Consider the following 23,350-nt stretch of genomic DNA (forward strand, 5'->3'; position numbering starts at 1 on the left):
TTCCAATCTATTCAGTAAGCATGGTCAGCTAATACAGTTCTTCCAACCTGGTGAGCACAAACAACTCAAGCACAATGCACAGGGCCAAGACAACCACTGATTATGAGTGAATTCCTCAGGCAGGTGTGCAGTGGGAACCAGTCACAGCTTTAAACTGCAGGGGCTGGTAAAGGCTGTGCACAGATTGATTATGTTGTGGTTCGTTAGTCCATCATCATTACTGCTGCTGCTACTTTTGCTGATACCCAAGTCTGCTCAAATCACTGTTTTCTGCCAGAGTATGTAACTTTGTCCTTTAGCTGTTTTCTGCCAGAGTCTGTAGCTTTGTCAGTGATGTTCTGACGATAATGCAAGTCCAGAGATCTCAGGCAACAGTTTGCTAGAGCAATCATTCTCTCATCTGCACTGACGAAACAAAGATTGGTTAGGACTGTTGATCCTGTAAAAACAGATAGTCTTTCAACCAAAAGCTAGCAGAAAATGGAACTCCAATATGATTCCATGGTCCCCTTGATGATGTATGGTTTCAATATTTAGCAAGAGGAATGATATTCGCCGCGACAGATTACCGCGAGAAATTGTCGCGACCGAGTTGGCAGTCCGTGTGGCCGTATCCACCTCAACCCTCTCTCTCTTCACTTCGCGAATGCAGTCCGCGTTAAAATGTGTGATTTTTTTCGCGTGCCCTAACGCTCTACCCTCTTCCCCCTTGCGAAGCTGCGATCCCCCTTGTGAAGCTTCGCAGCTTCGCAGCTTCGCAACTTTTGCTTCCCCTTCTCCTTCCCTTGCCATTCTCTCTTCTCCCTCTGCCACAGTCCTTATTTCTCCATTGTAGTTCTCAGATCTCCCTCCTTTGCCGTTTTCTCTTCTCCCTCCCCTGCCCTAATCCTCCTCCCAGCGAAATTAGTGTCGTGCCCTAACTTCTTCAAAAGCGCCGCCGCGTCTTCTCCTTCTGCGACAGATTCCTCCTCCCAGCAAGCCTCGTCTTCCTCCTCCTAGAATTTTCGAAGAGCAAGGAGCAGTGACTTTGAGTATTTTTTGAGGTAACATTTTCTTTTTCTCCTCCTTCTTTTTGTTCTGCTTCAGTTAACATTTTCTTGAATGGTTCTTGGTTATTTTCCCTTTAGCTAAGTTGTTGTGGTAGATGTATTGAGTACTCTTTGAGGTAACATTTTCTTTTGCTCCTCCTTTTTCTTCTGTTCTTCTGCTTCAATTAACATTTTCTTCAATGGTTCTTGGTTATTTTCCCTTTAGCTAAGTTGTTGTGGTAGATGTATTCTATTTTAGTGTTTCTTAGGTATACTAATTTTCCCCCGTAGGAGCTTCTGTTGCTCTCTCTTTAATTTATATATTCTTTTACTTATGACATTTCTATTTCCGTTGGAGATGGCCAACATGATCAAGTCATATATATTTGATTCTCATATTGGAAAATTATTTAGCAGGAATGAAGTGACCCCTTTTTTGATTCTGTTTACTAGATATCTTTTGCCTGCCAATGTACGATGTCACATAATTTGTTTTCCCTCGAGTCGTTTAACACTATGTTTCAGTTTCAGGATATATTTCCTCTGTGGTGAGACTTTCTTTCCTGATTTCTGTGAATCCTATATGCATCCTCAATTTCGCATTCTAGTTCAATTTTGTGCAGACTTATTGTTCACTTTTCAGGATCCATTCTCTGTTTCTTTTCTAATTTATGTTATTAACTTGGCCAACTCCCCATTGGCAGTCCGCGAAAGACATTATTGATTTGCCCTTTTATAGATTTATTTTTGTGAAGAATGACAGATTTTTTTTAATCTAAGTAATGAAAATTTGATTATTAGGTACTTCATGGCATCATCAAGTTATAGCAGCATTGACAATACAAGATTTCAAGATGTAACATGTAGGGACTGCGGACAAAGAACAATAGTTTGTGTTTCTAGATCAACCAAGAATCCCGGAAGACAATATTACAAATGTGGGCAACATGGATGGCAAAAGTGGGTGACGTCCAATACTGCTTTATCTGGCAAAATTAAAAGTGAACAGAATGTTTCTCGTGGAGGAATAATCAATGTACCAAAATTCATTTGGATATCAGTGATGGTGAACTTGATTCTCTTAGCCCTAATCCTGATTGTGTTGTTAGTTCATCTGGTTAGTTAGAGTTAAGTAATGTTGGTGTTCTAATGTAATTTGTTATTTGTAATTCTGGATGTAAACTTGGTTTGTTAGTTTATATGGTTAAACACTGTTTGAGAAATTTTTGAATATTTAATTAAATGTTTAATTACAGTATTCGAATAGAAATATTGTTTAATTGAAATGTTTAATTGAAATGTTGAGTTCTTGGCTTTTGTCTGGCAATGAGCCACTACCAGGAGTTCAGAGTCACGATGGACATTCTGAAAGAGGAGCAAACATGGAAACTTGGCTTTTGTCTGGCAATGAGCCACTACCAAGAGTTTACATGTCCATTCCTCTTCAAGCTGGACATGGTAGTTTAGATCCTTGTCAAAATGTTTTTATGGTCAATGGAAGAAATAATCAGTTGAATCCTTCATTACTTAGAAGTGTTAACCTTGGTAGATACCATCTTAATGGATATTCTGGTCAGTGTGACAGCTTTATGCTTCCAAACGGGATGAACGAACCATCATGTTTCCTATATAGTGATGGCATAAGTTCCAATGGACATGTAGTTCTGGGCAGATTTGGTGAACAAAAATTTCTTGAAAATTTTCTAATAAAATTACATGGAGGGAGTTCATCTCTATTTTCTGAATCTAGTTCTAGTGGATGCAGTCAATTGACCCAATTTCAGAATAATAGTGCTCTAAACTTGGATATTCTAAAAATCAAAGGTTCCTTTTTTTCATAATTCCAATCAGAAAATGAAATGTTCATCGCTGCATTTCAGAAGTTATTCATTAGACAAATATCATTGATCAGTTGCATTTGTTAGCTAAGGATCAGAATCACTGCCACTCCTTGCAGAGCATATTTGATAAAGGAAAACAAGAAGATTTTGATAAGATATTTCTTGCAGTCATCAACAATTGATTCTTGATTCACACAAGTCTACAAAACTCCCAGCTAATATAGGATACACAAATTCAATAACATTGCTAATCACAATTTAATAGTGCTAATAGAAATTTCATCTCCTTTCAAAAGTCCATTTCAACTTTAGAACTAGCAACTTAACAAAAATCCATATTCTTCCAAACCAGCAACTTCAGAAGCCGCAACTTCAGATATATCGTCCAATGTAACAGAGGCAAAAAATGATCCATGTTCTTTCAAAAGTCTTTAGAGAAGGCATGATCTGCTCCAATAAAAATGATAAATAAAACAAAATAAGATGTTAAAAGGAACGAAGATGTTAAAAGGAACGATTTAGACAAAGGAAACTTGGATTGCAACATACTTACACTGCTTCAATATCTATACTTTAAAGTTGCATTGGAATAAACCACAAATTGCATGGAAATGGAAAACAAAGCCTTATACCATTATACTTGCAATTTCTACCTGATGGCATGGAAATAGAAAACAAAAGCAAAGCCAATAAAATTGTTTCCTTAATTGTAAATCAAAAAGACAATGATACCAAGCATTTTCATTAACTAACCTGAATTTTCATTCTATCGTCAGCCAAAAAACCAGTACTCATAGCTGCAAGATAGATTATAAACAAACTTTAAACTAGCTAAAACCACATGAATATACTTGTACAAAATAGTAACATCACATACCTTCTTTCGGGCCTTTGCAAATGATTTCTTCACAATTTGTTCAACCTTAGATTGTTTTCTCTTTGTGGGTGGACGACCTTTGGTTCTTACTTTCAATGGAGAGTGTATCGCTTTTGTCCCGGATGTAGATGCTTCTTCAAGTTGTTCAGCCCTTGATTGCCCATTCCCCATAGCAATAATAAGTTTTTCCTTAGTGTCTTTCATGATTTCCACCAAAATAGAACAAATGTCGTCGCTTTTGGCTCCAAGTTGTTGAACCTCTTGCATCAATGGGGTGAGAGTATTATACCGAAGTCTTTTTCCACCACAATCATAATCATTATATATGTTACTGATGCTTTGATACCCACGCTTAATATCTTTGCGCCATCTGTCCATAATATAACTCATTGGAACTTCAATAACCTTCATTCTCATCAACACTTTGATCATATGCCTACATAAAATTCCTCGGAACTCAAACAAACGACACACACACTTTAGTTGGCAATCTAACTCGATATAATTTACCCTAAAGGAAACTTCTCTTCCAAGTTGTCCATTCTGTCCCAACATATTTTCTACTACTTCAAATATTAAAGTTGTCCCTTCTTCCCTCAACAAAGAGGCATCACAAAACATCAACCCTCTTATTTCATCTTCGAACAACTTAAATATATTGTTAATGTAGGCATTTTGGAATTGTCTTTCAATCGGATGACCAAGAATAACTGGCATGATAGAATTAAAAGAAACAAAATCTAATTTTTTTTATTCTCAATATTCTTCTTCAACGCACTATCATACTACTCAACAAATTGCTTCAAAGATGTTTTAGAATGAACATAGTCATCAAAAAATGCATTCATACTTTCACTTCTTTGAGTTGTAGACATACCAGCCCAAAAGTGATCTTTAACATACACAGGTATCCATCTATTTCGTTCCTTATACAAAGATTTCAACCAATCATTGTTCTCTAACTTAAACTCCTCAATCATTTTTAACCAGTTTTCATCACACTCATCAACTGTGAGCGAGTTATAAACAATGGTCTTCAATTGTTTCTTTATCATTTTGTAATGAACATGACCACCTAACTTCGTTGGCAGTTTTTTCATAATATGCCAAAGACATAGACGATGATGAGAATTCAAAAATATCTTTTCAATTGCGATTGCCATGGCATGACATTGGTCCGTGATTATAGCCTTTGGAGTAGATCCGTGCATACATGTCAACCACGAGTTGAACAACCATGTGAATGTTGCTGAGTCTTCACTTGATATTAATCCACATCCCAACAAGATAGATTGCCCATGATGATTCACCCCAACAAATGGAGCAAAAGGCATGTCATAACTATTAGTCAAATAGGTTGTATCAAAAGTCACAACATCACAAAAGTAATCATATGCAACCCTACATCTTGCATCTGCCCAAAAAATATTTTTTATTCAAGATTCACCATCTAAATCCAGCACATAAAAAAAGTTTGGGTTCCTACTTTGCATTCGGCAAAAATAATTACTCAAAGCTTCAGCATCTCCTTCCCCTAATCTCAACCTTCTAGCTTCTGAAATATAATTTCTACATTTTCTCTCATCAAATGATAAATTCTCATAACCTCTAGCCTCAACTACACAAGAGTGAAAACTTTTGCTTAAAGTTATTCCAGCTTGATTATTTAATTCTAATTTTCTCTTTGTAGCTGAATTCAATACTTTATTACATCTAAAATGTCGTGACTTTCCAGGGCTCAAAATATGATTATGCTCAATGTATACACTAGTTATCACAAAGTTCCCATCATTTCGAACAACTACATTAATTTTAGCTTTGCAATTTGTCTTACTAGAAGCTCGAGGGTGCAAAACATTTTTAGCTTGAGATAACTTCTTACGATTTTTGGCACATCCAATAGAAAAATATTTTTGTTTTCCATCATCTCCATTCCTACCACCTAATTTCGAAATACCGAAACCAACATTGGTAGCATAGGAATTATAAAAAGTACGAACTTCTTCTTCAGAGGAAAATATCATTCCAATCTCAGGTAGCTTGACTTCTTCGACAGTAGATGGAGATGGGTCTTGATCCACATGGTCGGTGTTATCCTTCATCTCATTCAAATCAATTTTTCCTTCTTCCATTTTTCTTTCTTCACCTACATTTATTAAGAGAAAAGTTAATAACATAAATCAGAAAAGAAACAGAGAATGGATCCTGAAAAGTGAACAATAAGTCTGCACAAAACAGAGGAAATATATCCTAAAACTGAAACATAGTGTTAAACGACTCGAGGGAAAACAAATTATGTGACATCGTACATTGGCAGGCAAAAGATATCTAGTGAACAGAATCAAAAAAGGGGTCACTTCATTCCTGCTAAATAATTTTCCAATATGAGAATCAAATATATATGACTTGATCATGTTGGCCAGCTCCAATGGAAATAGAAATGTCATAAGTAAAAGAATATATAAATTAAAGAGAGAGCAACAGAAGCTCCTACGAGGGAAAATCAGTATACCTAAGAAACACTAAAATAGAATACATCTACCACAACAACTTAGCTAAAGGGAAAATAACCAAGAACCATTGAAGAAAATGTTAACTGAAGCAGAAGAACAGAAGAAAAAGGAGGAGCAAAAGAAAATGTTACCTCAAAGAGTACTCAATACATCTACCACAACAACTTAGCTAAAGGGAAAATAACCAAGAACCATTCAAGAAATGTTAACTGAAGAAGAACAAAAAGAAGGAGCAGAAGAAAATGTTACCTCAAAGAATACTCAAAGTCACTGCTCCTTGCTCTTCGAAAATGCTAGGAGGAGGAAGATGAGGCTTGCTGGGAGGAGGAATCTGTCGTGGAAGGAGAAGACGCGACGACGCTTTTGAAGAAGTTAGGGCACGACACTAATTTCGCTGGGAGGAGGATTAGGGCAGGGGAGGGAGAAGAGAAAACGGCAAAGGAGGGAGATCTGAGAACTACAATGGAGAAATAAGGACTGTGGCAGAGGGAGAAGAGAGAATGGCAGGGGAAGGAGAAGGGGAAGCAAAAGTTGCGAAGCTGTGAAGCTTCGCAAGGGGGAAGAGGGTAGAGTGTTAGGGCACGCGAAAAAAATCACACATTTTAACGCGGACTGCATTCGCGAAGCGGAGAGAGAGAGGGTTGAGGTGGATACGGCCACGCGGACTGCCAACTCGGTCGCGACAATTTCTCGCGGTAATCTGTCGCGGCGAATATCATTCCTCATTTAGCAAACTGATGATAAGGATGTACTAGCATGAGCACACAAACAGACTAGTCCAAATCCCTTAGATCGGGGCATCCAGTTGCTAAACTGGTTACTCCTTTGTCACCCACTCAACACTTTCGCACCAATCCAAATTCAAAGCCTTGTCAATTGCAGCTCTCACACATCAGCTGCACTGATATCCATCGCCTGGAGTATACAAAGTGTTAGTTAGAGCCCTAGAGTCAATCATTTGATTATTGTTGTATGGACTCGTTGTATCATATTCTTGTATATAAATAAAGGCATTTGTTTTTTTGTTATTATACTTACTTGTATTGATGCCAAATAACTAAGTATAATAGCGTTCTTGAGTAGAAGATTCTTACCTATATCAATCGATTGGTTGAATCGATAGTGAGATGATATAGGGAACACTACTCTTAATCATTCCTAGTCGATTATTAACATTCAGGGACAATGTTAATGCGACGAGAGTAGCATGTAGGTCAACTCGATGACTTGATCTCACAAGTCATGGATATGGAGATATCAAGTTGACACATTGGTATGCATTGGAGAATGTATACTGAATGAGCCGTCATGAGAAAGTATCATGGATCGTTATATGAGTGTCATATACTTTCTCTTGTGGCTATTAATATGACTACTAGTCCTTGGACCTGAAGTCACTATGGTTCCCTACATAAGGAGTTACGTACTTTGGCTTCGTCAAACGTCACCCGTAACTGGGTGGACTATGAAGGCGATTACTGGGTATGTAACAAATTATGCGGAGGGATGTGAGTGATATAAATGGGATCTATCCCTCCTATATGACGGGAGTGACATCAATATTCTTGATAGAGTGAGACCATGAAGTGCATGGTCATGCCCAAATGAGTCAATATGAGATATTGAGCTCATTTGATTGAGTGAGTCTACTTGGGATTCAAGATTTAGATTGATTAGAGGATGACACGGTCTATGCCTCACATTGATCAATCTAGATGTCAAGGATAGAAGGACACTTGTCATATATTGTGAGGAGTCACAATTAGTAGTCACAAGGTGATGTTGGATCTCAACATTCTTATAACTTGGGTAGTAATGATGCGTTGCTAGATACCGTTCATTACTTATGCTTCTAAATGAGTTTAGGAGTATTGCCAACGTTATAAGAACCTATAGACACACAAAGGGCAATTAGATGAAGATTAGGTTCATTTGATGTACCTAAAGGATTAGATTCATGTGATGAACCAAATTGGATTAAGAGTAATCCAAATTGAGCTAATTGAGTTGGACTCAATTTGGTTCATGTGTTAAGTGAGTCTAATTTGGACTTAGACTTATTTAATTAATTTAATTCAATGAATAGAGATTCATTAAATTAAAATTGACTTGAACCAATGGTTAGATTAGATCAACCAAGGGAGAGAAGTGGTCAAGTTTGACTTGACTTAAGTAGGAAGATGAAGAGTCAAGTTTTGACTTGACTTTGACTTGACCAATGCCACATCATCAAGGCTTCTTCATTTGGTCAAGTTTGACTTGACCAAATGCCACCTGATGGAGGAGATCAAGAGACTTGACTCTTGATATTCCATGGGAGTTTATAAGCCTAAAGTGGCCGGCCACTTGGGAGTTACACAAGGTGAGAATTCATTCTCATTCATTTCTTCTTCTTCCTCTCTAGGTTTCTTCTCTCCCTCTCCTCCTCTTTGGCCGAACCTTACAAAGGTGCTAGCACACCTTTGTGTTAGGTTTCTCCATCTCTTGCTTGTGTGGATACACATAGAGGAGTATCTATTTTGATACTCTCGAGATCCGGCGAACTTTGGATGAGCGGGATTAAGCGAAGGGCTTCGCATCAAGGGTAAATTTTTATCTTGTAGATCTAAAGTAGATCTAGGTTAGAAAACTCGTACGTGAAAGGTTTTACGAAATTTTATTTCTTTGCACGGATCCGTGGCATGGAAATTTCGGGGTTTCCGCAACTCAAAAAGTAGTTTTTGCGGCCCGAAAAACCCAACACAAAGGCCTGTCAATCAACCTTAGGCTTTTGCTAAGGTCTAATTCCCTTAAATCGTGGCAGTAATTAGCAACTGTTTTAGCTGCTTTGTCCTTCAGTTGTGGAACATAATTTTGTCGAAGAGTCGAAACATGAACCTGTGGCAACTTGGGTACAAGCGACTGCACAATAATATTCTATTGGTGCAATTGATCTTCAAGATTTTAATGTCCTACAAATATATTTAATGGAGTTTGATCAAGAAAAATTCTAGTACCGACTAGGCAAGGGTGAGAAGTCAACCGAGTGACTAGTTCTAACTACGATTAGGTAAGGGAAGCCCTAGTCGCGATTAGGTAAGAGAAATCTCGGCAGATCATGGAAACTATGTAACAAGATTCGATAGGTTTGGAGGACCCGATATCGAATCCCTAGCGGACTGATCTGATGTTGAGTCTTAGTGAGTAAAGCCAGGCGGAGAAAACCTTAGGCGGAGGTAACCTTAGGTCCTGGTGAGTGAAGTCAAGTGGAGAAAATCCTAGAGGGAGGTAACTCTAGGTTCTGGTAAGTGAAGTCAGATGGATAAAATCCTTAGGGGAGGCAACCTTAGGTAACGAGAAGTCTTGGAGGAGTGAACTTCAAGCAAGGTTGATCGCGCGGTCGACCGGACCAGCGAATCTTGATAAATCTAAGTTTAGTTTTACCATAGTGTTTTGCATTACTATTATTATTGTTGGCTAATGTAGTATTGCAGGAAAAGTCTTAGTAGATCAGACGATCATACACTGAGCAGAGAAAGTCTAAAAGGGTCTGGAGGACCAATATTTGACAGGTAGGTTGAGGTAAGCAATTGGAGAGGAGCGATGGTGAGGTCGTGTTCCGGAAAGGAACAACTTTAGGTCGTTGATTCAACTGAAGAAATCGGTAAAGTTTCCAAGTTGAGATCAAAACAATTTTACTGTCAAATACTACTCATGTATTATATATTACTATCCTAATGTTTGTTTTGTAGGAAATATATGTTTAACTCTGTTTTGCAGAAACCGGTCTGATTGATCGACCGAACCCGTGGATTGGTTTACTGAACCAGGTTGATACAGAACAAAGATAAGATTGCGCTAAAGAAAATATGGAAGCAAGGCTGATTGGTCGACCAAACACAGGGATCGGTCGACCGAATGATACATGCATTAATGAAGAATTAATGGTGAATATTGGCGAACAAAAAAACTACACTATTCAGTCGACCGATTAATTAATACTCATAAATGTGCAACAATCATATCTCATCGAAGAAGGAAAGTACAGGGTTCAGTCGACCATAGGAGGATTAGTCGATCGTCGGCTTTTTGGTCGACCGAATGAGACTTATAAAAGGGGTGCTCGAGGTTTGAGCCGAAGTAACTCTGTCATCTGTTCTGAATTAGTTCTTTGTTCATTCTCCTGCTATTCTGCGCTGCATCTCCATAAGCAAGTTGCTCCATCAAGAAGTGTTGACGAGCTTCGCATCTTATTCTTTGTCAGTATATTTTTTATTAGCTTGCGTTGCTTAAATTCCAAGAAGACAGTAGTGTACTACTACTATCTTCTATTTGCATTGTATGAATTATTTTTTTATGAAGATTTTATAAAGAAAAATTATAATGAATTATCCAAAGGTGCGATCAAGGATCGTGAATTTTGGAGTAGGAGTCGACATAGACTCCAAACTAATTAACCATCTGATCGAGTCATTCTTATTACTCTTTCTTTTTTACATTGCTTTACTTTGATTTATTTGTTTCGATAAAAGAAAAAGATTTTAATGAGCGATATTCACTCTCCCTCTGTAGCTTCATTTCGATCATTCATTTTCATGTTGTTTATACACCTGCAGTATAAAAACCCACTCTTAAATGAACACGCAGGAATACAATAAACTTCTGAAACTATACTATGAACAATACGAAGGTTTAGTGTAAAACTAATAAACAAAACCATCCATCTGTATACTTTGAAGATCCATCCTATTAGAGAGGATGAAATCCTCAGAAACAGAAGCAAGATAATCCCTCACTTATGATAATATCCAAAATAATTTTAAATAGTTAAGAAATTTGTTGTGACTCATTTATTCCCAGTTAACCATCTTAACACAAGTTTTGCTTTCTACTACAAGACTTTCTAAGTTGTTCCTATACACAGGTGGCGTCACATGTTTTACACAAGAGAATGCCCATTATTATAATGAGTTTTTGCGGCATAAGTTTCAGTTGTGAACTCCTTGGTTTGAAACAACAGGGAGTAATTCTAATCATATTTGTGTTCTGTTGATATTTTGTATAAAACAATACCAAAATATAATTGTTGGTAAAAGTTCACCCTTCCTATAACATGATCACCAAACTTTACCAATGAAAAATCAACAAGCCTACTTCATAATTCAACAAAAATGACTCAGGCATACAATATTATCCATAGTCATATTTAATAACCCAATGAACTCTTCAAAAGAGTTACAAAGATAACAAAAACCTACGTAGCAAAAAAACTAAAGCTCATGACTACAGCATGATAATGAGAGATTAGAGAATTCGATGGCTTCTCTCCAGCCAATACCAATGCATGAAGCTACAACCTCAATTTGCATGGAGCTGTGTTGTCAACGAGATAAAGAATTCGTAGCACAGCTCTGCCAGAAGGTCCTTCCAACTCATCATAACTGCAACCTTTGCCTCCATCTCTTTCTGAAATTGGACACCTCTTGAATCACCAGTTAGTTGCTCATCGCTAACTGCTACTGTCTACCACTCCAACCATTTAGAAAAGAGAGAGATGTAAACTTGGCTTTTTAGGTTTAGCAGCTCGAGGTTGTTTCCATGTCATATGATCTTTGACAGGTCACTCCACGAAATCTACTAATTTTCTCCTTCTCAAAACTCTTCCAAAGGTGGAGGAACCCCTTATAAGATTCAAGTACAAAAGTGGGGAAAAAAATACAAGTGATAGAGAGAGATTTAGTAAAGAGTTTAGCCGAAGTAGTCCTTGTAGAAAAGTTCTCCTTCGTAGCTCATTGTTCCTATTGTTGACAGTAAGAAACAATTTGTACGAAACGAAAAGACTTACAGTGAACATAGAGAAGGAATCAGAGAAGAACTTGCCGTCGGAAGAGTGATCACGAATGAATCGAAAAGATCTTCACCGTTCACAAACCAAATCCCTCTCGTTGCTCTTGATGTTCTTCTTCCCAACCTCTTGCCCCAATTGCCTTGCACACCTTCTTATACAAAAGGCAAGCGACGGTAACATCACTAATTAAAGAGGAAGATGAAGGAGAAGAGATGCCATTTCACCTTCTTAACTTCAACATCTCCCACTCGTCCAAGTCAATCCATAAAGTTCTAGTCACAAAGACCATATAAGAACATTCAATTCATGCTTCAGGGAAAATGGTTCGTACGACAACAAACACACTGAGCAATTACTACCGAGAAAGTTATTACACTTAACTTGGCTACTCTGTAGAACAAATCTGAGATATCAATATTTACCTTAGATTAAATTATTTACATCAATATGAATATATCTAATCCTTCATAATGACGATTATGTCGATAGCATATTTAACATATTCAATCAATACAATATTCACAATCACATTTTAAGTACTCAACAAAAATATAACTGGTTGACCAGTGAATAAATGCTAAAGATGTAAATTAATTTTAATCTTTCTTTTTTAGCTAGAATCTATTTATTTAAATCAGTACTTTTCCTAGTTATGTTCCATAGACTGAATCATCCATAGCCAAAGGATACATGCTAGACTAGCAGTCACTGATTATAACTTCAAGTATACAACTAAATAGTCACTTAGAATAATATTGAGATTAACTTATAATCTCAAGGGTCTCACATAGTAGAGAAGTAGGGATCCATTCTCCTATTACCCTTATTGTCGCCATAACACATGTAGTATGAATCACATGCTACGATATTTTTCTCTTTACTAAAAAGGGTGCATATTTTTTCTCAGAATTTATCATCGTATAGATTTTGATCTAAATATACCTAATGTATAATCCTGAATTCAACTTATGAATTCCAATTTGGCCTTTAAGAAGATTCAGTAAATGGTGGGTTCATTTACTCTGATCATACATAAATGATCTCATCTTGACATAATTATCAAGGTGATTCTAACTTATGGGTATGTCTCTATTCACGACTACATAAACTGTCCTATAAGTAATAGTCTTACCTCTATTTATACTAAACAAATAGAAATGATTGTTTATATGAGTGGACTAATCTTAACCTGCCAACATGCTTATCGAGAATTTATATAAATGCAACAAAGACTTATATTTACACTGAATAGATCATGATATTTTGATATACTAATTGTCTTTATAATATGTTACATTCTTTGAAGTCCCAAAGACTTCACATATCCTTGAAATGATCAAAGTTAATGGCTTAGTAAAAAGATTTACAAGCATAACACGTGTAAGGGATATACTCAAGAATTATCTTTTTCTTGTCTACAATATTCCTTACAAAATTATACTTAATTTCTATGTGCTTGCCATTACTGTGATATTAGCAGCTTAACTATCACAGTACACTGTAACAACACTTCCACTATTCTCAGTAATTTTTAAATGCTTTAGGAACCTTCTCAACCAGATAGCTTCTTGCATAGCCACTGCATAAGCCATATACTCAGCTTCCATTGTCGATAATGACACAAGCATGTTTTTTGTAGTTCCATGAGATGACGCTACCATTCAGCAAGAAGGTATAGCTAGATGTGGATTTTCTATCATCAAGGTCTCCTATCCAATCTGCATCTGTGTACCCCTTCAGGCTCATATTTGATCCTTGAAAACAAAGACAATAATCGACTATCCCTTTGAGATATCTGAATATCCTCTTCACCGCTTTCCAGTGGCTCGATCCTGGGTTTGATTGGAAATGACTAACTAAGCCAACAATATAACTTATATCAGGATGAGTACACAACATAGTGTACATTAAACTACTAATGACACTGACATATGATTTTTTTCTTCATTTTGACTATTTCTTCAAAAGTCTTGGGATACATACTTTTACTCAAAATAGTATTTCTCACTACAGGTATTTGTTCAATGTTGTAATCTAATATGTTGAAGTGTTGTAGCATCTTAGTGATATGAGTCCTTTGAGATAAACCCAAAAGCCTTTTTGATCGATCTCTAATGATCTTTACTTCTAAGATGTACTCAGCTTATCTTATATTTATTATGTCAAATTGTGATGAATGCCATAATTTGACTTCTATCACACATTTTATGTCACTTTCAGCTATTAGCATATCATCAACATATAATGATAAGATGACAAACTTTTTTTTTCCTTTCTTAGGTAAACACAATGATCCTCATTGATCATTTCAAAATTATAAGACAAAATGACTTTATTAAATCTTATGTTTTATTGTCTTGACATTAGCTTTAACCCATATATAGACTTTTTAAATCTACATACTCTATTCTCTTGGCCTTCAGCAATATAACTTTCTGACTATACCATATAGGTTTTCTCATCAAGATTACCATTAAGGAAAGTCATTTTTACATCCATATGATGTAATTGCATGCCAAAATGTACTATAATGGATAGGATGTCACGTATTGACATAAACTTTACAACTGAGAAGAATGTCTCTTCAAAATTAATATCCTCCATTTGAGTATATCCTTTTGCAACTAGTCGAACTTTGTATCGATTAATCGATCCATCTAGTTTTCTCTTGATTTTGAGAATCCACTTATTACTAATAGTCCTCGGCTCAAAGGAAGATCGACTAAATTTCAAACTTGATTCTTTCTCATAAACTCCATTTTCTTATCCATTGCAAAATTCCATTCTTCTCTAACCGAGCATCTCAAAGCTTCGTCAACCATTAGAGGTTCCTCATCATCAATTGGGATAATCATTAATGTCTCATTCTCAATATCAAACTTTCTTTAAGGAATAATCTGATGACTACTTCTTCGAATGTTAAACTATTGAGAAACTAAATCATTCATCAAAAAATCACTCTCATTAGGTTGACTAGATTCAGGCATCTCTTGTGATAGAGACATTCATTGATAAAAGAACATTATCCTCCTCCTTTATTGCAAATAAAGGAATGGTCTTATCAACTTCACCTCTGGTTGGGAATCCAGTTTTGAGAAAAGTAGCATCTCCTGACTCTATTTCAGAGATAGATCTATCTTGTTGCTCACCAATGAAGACATAACCCTTAGGATGCATTTGGTTCAAATTATCATGTATAACCTTGGTTATGTGATTACCAAGTAATCACATAACCAAAGTTATGGGGAATAAAATATAATTAAATGTTGTTTGGTTCAACCTAGGTAATGCAACAAAAACATGTTTGTTTGAAAGTTTTAATGAATAAGCTAGTTTAATATTTTACTATATTACCCTTATTTACAAAACTAACCATATATTATTATTGCTATTATTATTATTATTATTATTTAAATTCTACGCTTTTTTATTTTTTTCATGTTTTTCTTTATTTTTATACGTATTTTTTAAATTTTTTAAAAATTTTTTTACATTTTTTTTCCCTATTTTTTTATGTTTTTAATTCTTTTTTTATGTTTTCTCGATTTTTTTTAGTTTTTTTACATTTTTTTATTATTTTTACGTTTTTTTATTTTTTATTTTTTATTTTTTTCTATTTTTATGTTTTTACCATTTTTTTATTTTTTTTAAATTTTTAATGCTTTTTCTATATTTTAAATTTTTTAAAAAGTTTTTTATTTTATTTTTTATATTTTTTATTTTTTTATTTATATTTTCCTTTTTTTTATCACATTTTTCTCTTATTCGAAGGTATTTTGGGTAAAAAAATTTCATTAACCCCGGAATAAAAAAAAACTTTAGTTTTCCGATTACCTAAACCAAACAGGGTTTTCGTTGATAACCTTGGATGGATAACCAAGGTCATCAAAGATAACCCCCAACCAAACGCACCCTTAAAAGTATCATAATACCTTATAAAGATACACTTCTTACCTCTAGGTCATAATTTTCTATATTTGTGAGTTTTATCATGAACGTAGGCAATGCCCCTCAAGGTATCAAATTACTCAATTCTAGTTTTTTGCCTGTCCAATGTTCATATGGAGTAGATGGAATAGATTTAGAAGGCACTCGGTTAAGTATATAGGTTGCAGCTAATAATGTATCTCCTCAATTGGATATCGGCAAATTAGCTTGAGCCATCATATACCTAACCATATCTAGAAGAGTTTGATTTATTCTTTTAGCAACTCCATTTTATTGTGGAGTTTCATGGATAGTTAGTTTCATTACATATTGTCTTAAATTGATTAGATAAATATTTACCTCCACAGTTAGTGTGTAAGGTTTTAATCTTACATTCTAATTGATTCTTAACTTCATTCAAATAACTATTGAAGCAATCTAATGCTTCAGATTTACGAGAATTCAAATACAAATGACCAAAATGTATAAAGTCGTCAATAAATGTAATGAAATAGAACTTCCATGTCTAGCTTTCACATTCATTGGACCATAAATATCCAAACGGATTAATTGCAATGGTGATTTAGCTCTAATATCCTTACCTAACACACAATATTAGAATACCTTATAAAGATAAACTTCTTACCTCGAGGTCATAATTTTCTATATTTGTGAGTTTTATCATAAATGTAGGCAACTGCCCCTCAAGGTATCAAATTACTCAATTCTAGTTTTTTGCCTGTCCAATGTTCATATGGAGTAGATGGAATAGATTTAGAAGACACTCGGTTAAATATATAGGTTGCTGCTAATAATGTATCTCCTCAATTGGAGATCGACAAATTAGCTTGAGCCATTATAGACCTAACCATATCTAGAAGAGTTTGATTTCTTCTTTTAGCAACTCTATTTTATTGTGGAGTTTCAGGGATAGTTAGTTTCATTACATATTGTCTTGAATTGATTAGATAAATATTTACCTCCACAGTTAGTGCGTAAGGTTTTAATCTTACATTCTAATTGATTCTTAACTTCATTCAAATAACTATTGAAGCAATCTAATGCTTCAGATTTACGAGAATTCAAATACAAATGACCAAAATGTATGAAGTCGTCAATAAATGTAATGAAATAGAACTTCCATGTCTAGCTTTCACATTCATTGGACCATAAATATTCAAATGAATTAATTGCAATGGTGATTTAGCTCTAATATCCTTACCAAATGGTTTCCTAGTTGCTTTTCTAACAAAACAATACTCACATATAGAATAGTTAACTTTAGCATGAGTGTCGAGTAGACCCTCTTTAGTTAATTTATTCATTCGTTCTTGTCCTATATGTCCTAATATAACATGTCAAACTTCATCATTTATATCAACATCAACTAGTAAGAGTAATGTTTGAAAAATAACCATTATTTCTATAATTAATATCTGGTTCTAAATCAAGAACCATGAATCTATTTGATACATAATCATATCCTATTAATACATAGTTAATAGTTAGTTCCACACAACAACGGTAAAAGTTTACACATTAACCCAAATCAAAAAGACTGGTAATGTAAACCAGATTTCGTCGAATCTCAAGAGCATACATGACATCATGTAGAAACAAGGTATGCCCACCACGTAGGTTGAGTTTGCCAACTCCTTAACTTCAATCCTTGTATTGTTTCCCGTATATATCTATTTGTTTCTAGCTAGTACCTGACGGTACTCCACGTATGTGGCTCGTGATTGAGCTACATGGTTCATTGGTCTTAAATCTATAATCGACAAAGGATAAGAATCAGCAAATAACACTAAACTAGCAACATAATCCTCATGAAAAGAAGATAAACATGAATTTACCTTTTTTGGCTCAGTATATTCCCGAGCAAGTGGGCCTTCTTGCCATAGTTATAGCAAGTTAGCTTACTTTTAGGTTTCTTTCCATACTTTTTTTTTTCATTTCTTCTTGATTAGGCCTCGTCCAGCAACAACACTAGCTTCTTTTCCCTTTTTCTTTCCTTTTGAGAATCATCTTTTCTTATTCTTGGATCCAGATGCTTCAATACAACCTTCAACTACAAAATCTTGTCTAGAAATCCTTGAGGGATTCTATTCTCTCTGCTTCCAATTCAACATGACATGAAACATCAGTGAAAGTCTTAATACTTTCATTGTAAGCCAGATTCTATTTCATCATTTTCCAAGAACCAGGAAGGGAATGAATAACTTTCTAAATATGTTGTTCATCAGTCAACTCATGACTAACAATCTTTAGATCCCAAATCATATTAGCTATTTCCCTTTGATGTTGGACCATGGATACATTTGGATGCTTTTTTAAAATTGTCAAACTTAATTGTTAATTAGTTGATGAAGCTTGCTTAGACTTACTCTACTATACTTCTCTCTAAGGGCTACCTAGACATCATGAGCCGATAGAAATGACTCATACTCAAAGAGCAAGTCATCCACCATTAAACTAATCAATATACCCTTAGCAGTGGAATCATTTTTCTTCCATGCCTTAGAGGCATCTATGTCTCATTTATGCTATGATGTAGAACCATCTGTAGATTCTTCTATAAACTGATGAACAATCTCTATAACTTCTTGTTCCTCAAGAACATATTATATCTTGAGGTGTCAGATTTTGTAGTTATCCCCATTAATCTTCTCTCCCTTATTGAGCTCAACTATGATATTTTTAGTAACCATAATCTACTATAAATAAACTAATTATTTAGTATTCAGTGTAATTCATATGCATGTAACTAATGATTGACTCAATATAAATTAGATTGGTTTACAAAATTAAATGGTAACTATGTTTCCACTCATCATTCATATATTCCAATCTAATCAAGATTGATTAGTTATATTACATACATCCTATCAAATGAACTAATCATTAAGTGAACAAATCATGAAATGGACTCATCATTTAAATGAATTAATCATTCTTTTAAGACTGTTAACACATAACATCCTTTTTTACATAAAATATAACATTGTTCATACATAACAATAGTTTCTACTATATTATTTTCATAAAATAAATGAGCTAATACTATTCGTATATAATGATAGTAAGAATAACAAAACTCCAATAAGTTAGATAAGCTAACATCACTCCCACTAGGACACATACTAGTGCAGTGGTCAACACTATCCCTTTCATCCTGAAGTTGGTTCGAGCAATCTCAGGTAGGCCAATTCCAGGATTCTCTATTTGGTCCATATTTGGATCCTCTTCTAAATTCTCCTCAAACTCTTTAGGATCCTCCTTAAACTCTTCAAAATTCTATTTTTTCACATGATGAAGCAGCTCTACATACAACTCCATATATAAGGTACGCCCTTCAGAGACCCACCATATATGGTGTGCTACTATCATGGGATACTCAAATAATGATTGAATCAATGCGCAGATCTTGTAATTATCTAAGATTAGAAATTCTTCCTGCTTAAGTTTCTAGAATAATCGATCGAGTCATCTAATATATCCTTTGACTCCGTATTCCGAGTCATATTCTATATCCTCAATTGCCTCCCTTAGCTTATTCTATCGCACATCATGATGAGTTATTGTGTATATCATTCTCTGCATTTGTAATTGAAAATAATAATGTCACTATAAAATTGGTTCAATTCAATTTACACATATGCATAGAACAAACACAGACAATCCATAAGTAAATAAGAAAAAAAAATTCTTTAATTGAGGAGCTCCAGTTGGCTGACACACTAGACTAGTCAATTGAGAATCCTGATTCTAAGCATTAGCTTAGTTCCTTGTCCTCATTAGAACTGATTTAATTGAGATATCTTTTTGTTATTGTTTAACCTAAGCCCATTTAATTTAAACTTAGACCAATTAGATTCAATCCGATTTCATTGAATCAAACTAATCTGGTAAACCAATCAATAATTTGAAGCAGATTAGGTTCTTAAAGGACCAACTTGGTCTGGTTAAACCAACCAATAATTTGAACTTGACTTGGATTTAATTGGACCAAACTAGTTCAAACCAATTTGATTTAAACTAGATCGGTTCAAGATAGAGAAGAAAAAAAACTTAAGTTACGGTTTGTCTTTTTTTCATTTGATTTATTTAAATCAAACATTTTCTCAAGTATCTAAGTTTCGTTTGATTTATTAAAATCAAACTTTTTCTCATCCCTTCGTCTTTGTCGCGATTTCCTTTTTATTTTTTTTCTTTCACCGCAACGAACATGCGGTCATTGACCATGATAGTTGATTGTTGGCCTCCCAACGTGGTGTCGACATTTCTAGCCATAGAAGTCGATCCCTAGCCATCCAACGTGGTAGCTGGCCATCGAGGAGGGCAAAATTGTGAGATACTTCTGCAACCATCTCTATCGCGACGAACATAATTTTCAGCCTTTAGCTCGGTCACTAGCCTGCGATAGTCCCGACGATGGAGACAAAGGGGCACCACCATGGCTCAACTCTACCATGGCGCCCTATCTTCCAGTGTATGCAAGTTCCCAACAGCCAGGCAAAAATCTGTTGGGTTCTTCGGGCCGCGAAAACCGCTTTTTCGCGTCGCGGAAACCCCGAGTCACCCAAAGCCATGGATCTCGTGCAAAGATTCGTAAACAAAATTATCGAAAAACCTTTTCTTGTACGAGTTTGTAAAAACTTTAGATCTACACTAAAGTTAAGATCATTACCCTTGTAGCGAAGCCCTTTGCGTTCCCGCTTGTCCAAGATGTCGCCGGATCTCTAGTTGTCAAAGTAGACAACCTCTATATGTATCCACACGGACACAAGTAGAAGGAGATGACCAAAACACAAGGTGTGCTAGCACCAATGAAGTGTTCGGCCAAGGAATGGGAGAAGGAGAAGAGAGAGCACCCAAGGGAGAAGAAGAGTGAATGAATCAATGAGAGGAAATTCAAAAACCCCTTAGCCATCAAGTGGCCGGCCACTCTAGGAGGTGTAACCCCCACATTAATTCCAATTAATGTGGAGACCATTAAGAGTTGTAACCCCCATGAGGTGGCACTCTAGGATGATGTGGATCAACACTATTGGTCCACATCTTACCACCTCACTAAATGACATGGCAACAAGTGTAACCTCTTCATTTAATGTGGGCCGGCCACATTAAATGCTATGGAGGCTTGTAACCTCCATGAGGTGGCACACATTGATGATGTGGAGCAATCCTATTGGTCCACATCTTGCCAACTCACTAGTGATGTGGCAAAAAGTCAAGTCAAACATGACTTTTTCTCTTCCTCTCAAATCAAGTCAAACTTGATCAAATCTCTCTCATGGTTGATCTAATCCAACCATATGATTCAAGCCAACTTAATATAATGAATCTAATTCATTAAATTAAGGTGATTTAATGAGTCATAATCTAAATTAGACTCATTGAATACATGAATCAACTTGAGTCCAACTCAATTAGCCCAATTTGGATTACTCTTAATCCAATATGATTCATCAAATGAATCTAATCCTCTTGGTTCATCATATGAACCAAATCTCCATCTAATTGTCGTTAGTGTGACCCTATAGGTTCTTGTAACGTTGGCAATGCCCTAAACCCATTTAGGAGCATAAGTAATGAGCGGTATCTAGCAACACATCATTACTACCCAAGTTACAAGAATGTCGAGATCCGACATCACCTTGTGACTACCAATTGTGACTCCTCACAAAATATGTCAAATGTCCTTCTATCCTTGACATCTAGATTGATCAATGTGAGACATAGACCGTGTCATCCTCTAATCAATCTAAATCTTGAACTCCAAGTAGACACACTCGATCAAATGAGCTCAACATCTCATGTTGACTCATTTGGGCATGGCCATGCACTTCGTGGTCTAACTCTATCAAGAATATTGATGTCGCTCCCGTCATATGGGAGGGATAGATCCCATCTACATCACTCACATCCCTCTGCATAATTTATTACATACCCAGTAATCGCCTTTATAGTCCACCCAGTTACGGGTGACGTTTGAGGAAACCAAAGTACATAACTCCTTATGTAGGGATCCATGGTGACTTCAGGTCAAAGGACTAATAGTCATACTAATAGCCACATGAGAAAGTATATGACACTCATATAACGATCCATGATACTTTCTCATGGCGGGTCATTCAGTATACATTCTCTAATGCATACTCATGTGTCAGCTTGATATCTCTATATCCATGACTTGTGAGATCAAGTCATCGAGCTGACCTACATGCTAGTCTTATTGTATTAACATTGTCCCTGAATGTTAATACTCGACTAGGAATGATTTAGAGTAGTGTTCCCTATATCATCTCACTATCGATTCAACCAATCGATTGATATAGGTAAGAACCTTTCTACTCTAGGACGTTACTATACTTATTTTATCTGGCACTAATACAAATAAGCATAATAACCAAAAACCAAATGCCTTAATATATATACATGAATATGATATACATGAGTTCATACAATCATTAAATGATTGGCTCTAGGGCTCTAACTAACAAAATCATGACACTATCGCGATTTCCCGGCTACTGCCGAAATCATGACTTAGGGGAAAAACCATCGTGATGCGGTCGTCGATGCTTGCAGGCTTTGATACCATTGCTGATAGTAACAAATAATTTGTACGAAATGAAAAAACTTACTGTGATCGTAGAGAAGGAACTAGAGAAGAACTTATCGTCAGAAGAACGATCATGAACGAATCAAAAAGATCTTCACTGTTCACAAACCAAATCCCTCTCATTGCTCTTGATGTTCTCTTCTTCCCAACCTTTTTCCCCAATTGCCTTGGATGCCTTTTGTACTTCTTATACAAAAGGCAAGCGATGGTAACATCACTAATTAAAGAGGAAGATGAAGTGGAAGAGACAACCTTTCACCTTCTTAACTCCAACATCTATATTTATCTCCTTAGCCTAAGATCTCAAGAAATCTCTAGAAACATTTCATTTTTTCTTCATAAGTTGATTTCTCTTGAATGACTAATCATTTGCTTACTACTGATTGCTATTGGGCAACTCTAATTGTTATTCAGTTGAATATATCCCTCTATTAGTTGGCTTTCATCATCTTAAATAATTTTCATAATGAACTAACCATTCCATTATAGCCATCTAACCACCATTAGTCAATTGCTAGAAGCTATTACAATAAAATTGTTGGTGCAATCATGCCCCATATGTGTAGATATATATGATTTTCATGTTGGACAACATTTAAGTTAATGCAAACCCATGGAGTCTTATATTATTGTCAAATGTGCAGCAAAAGCCTACTTGATAGAGGAAATCCTAGCAGGTTTGATGACTAGATGCAAGGCAGTGAAGTCC

General features: G+C 35.6%; 1 pseudogene; it reads right to left on the bottom strand.

The window, feature by feature from the left end:
- Positions 1–11: 11 nt before the first annotated feature.
- The window catches only part of LOC122013974, a 29,010-nt pseudogene continuing 5,671 nt past the window's right edge, over positions 12–23,350 (bottom strand).

The sequence above is a fragment of the Zingiber officinale genome, chromosome 8B (genome assembly GCF_018446385.1).
Source record: "Zingiber officinale cultivar Zhangliang chromosome 8B, Zo_v1.1, whole genome shotgun sequence".
Classification (NCBI taxonomy): Eukaryota; Viridiplantae; Streptophyta; class Magnoliopsida; order Zingiberales; family Zingiberaceae; genus Zingiber; species Zingiber officinale.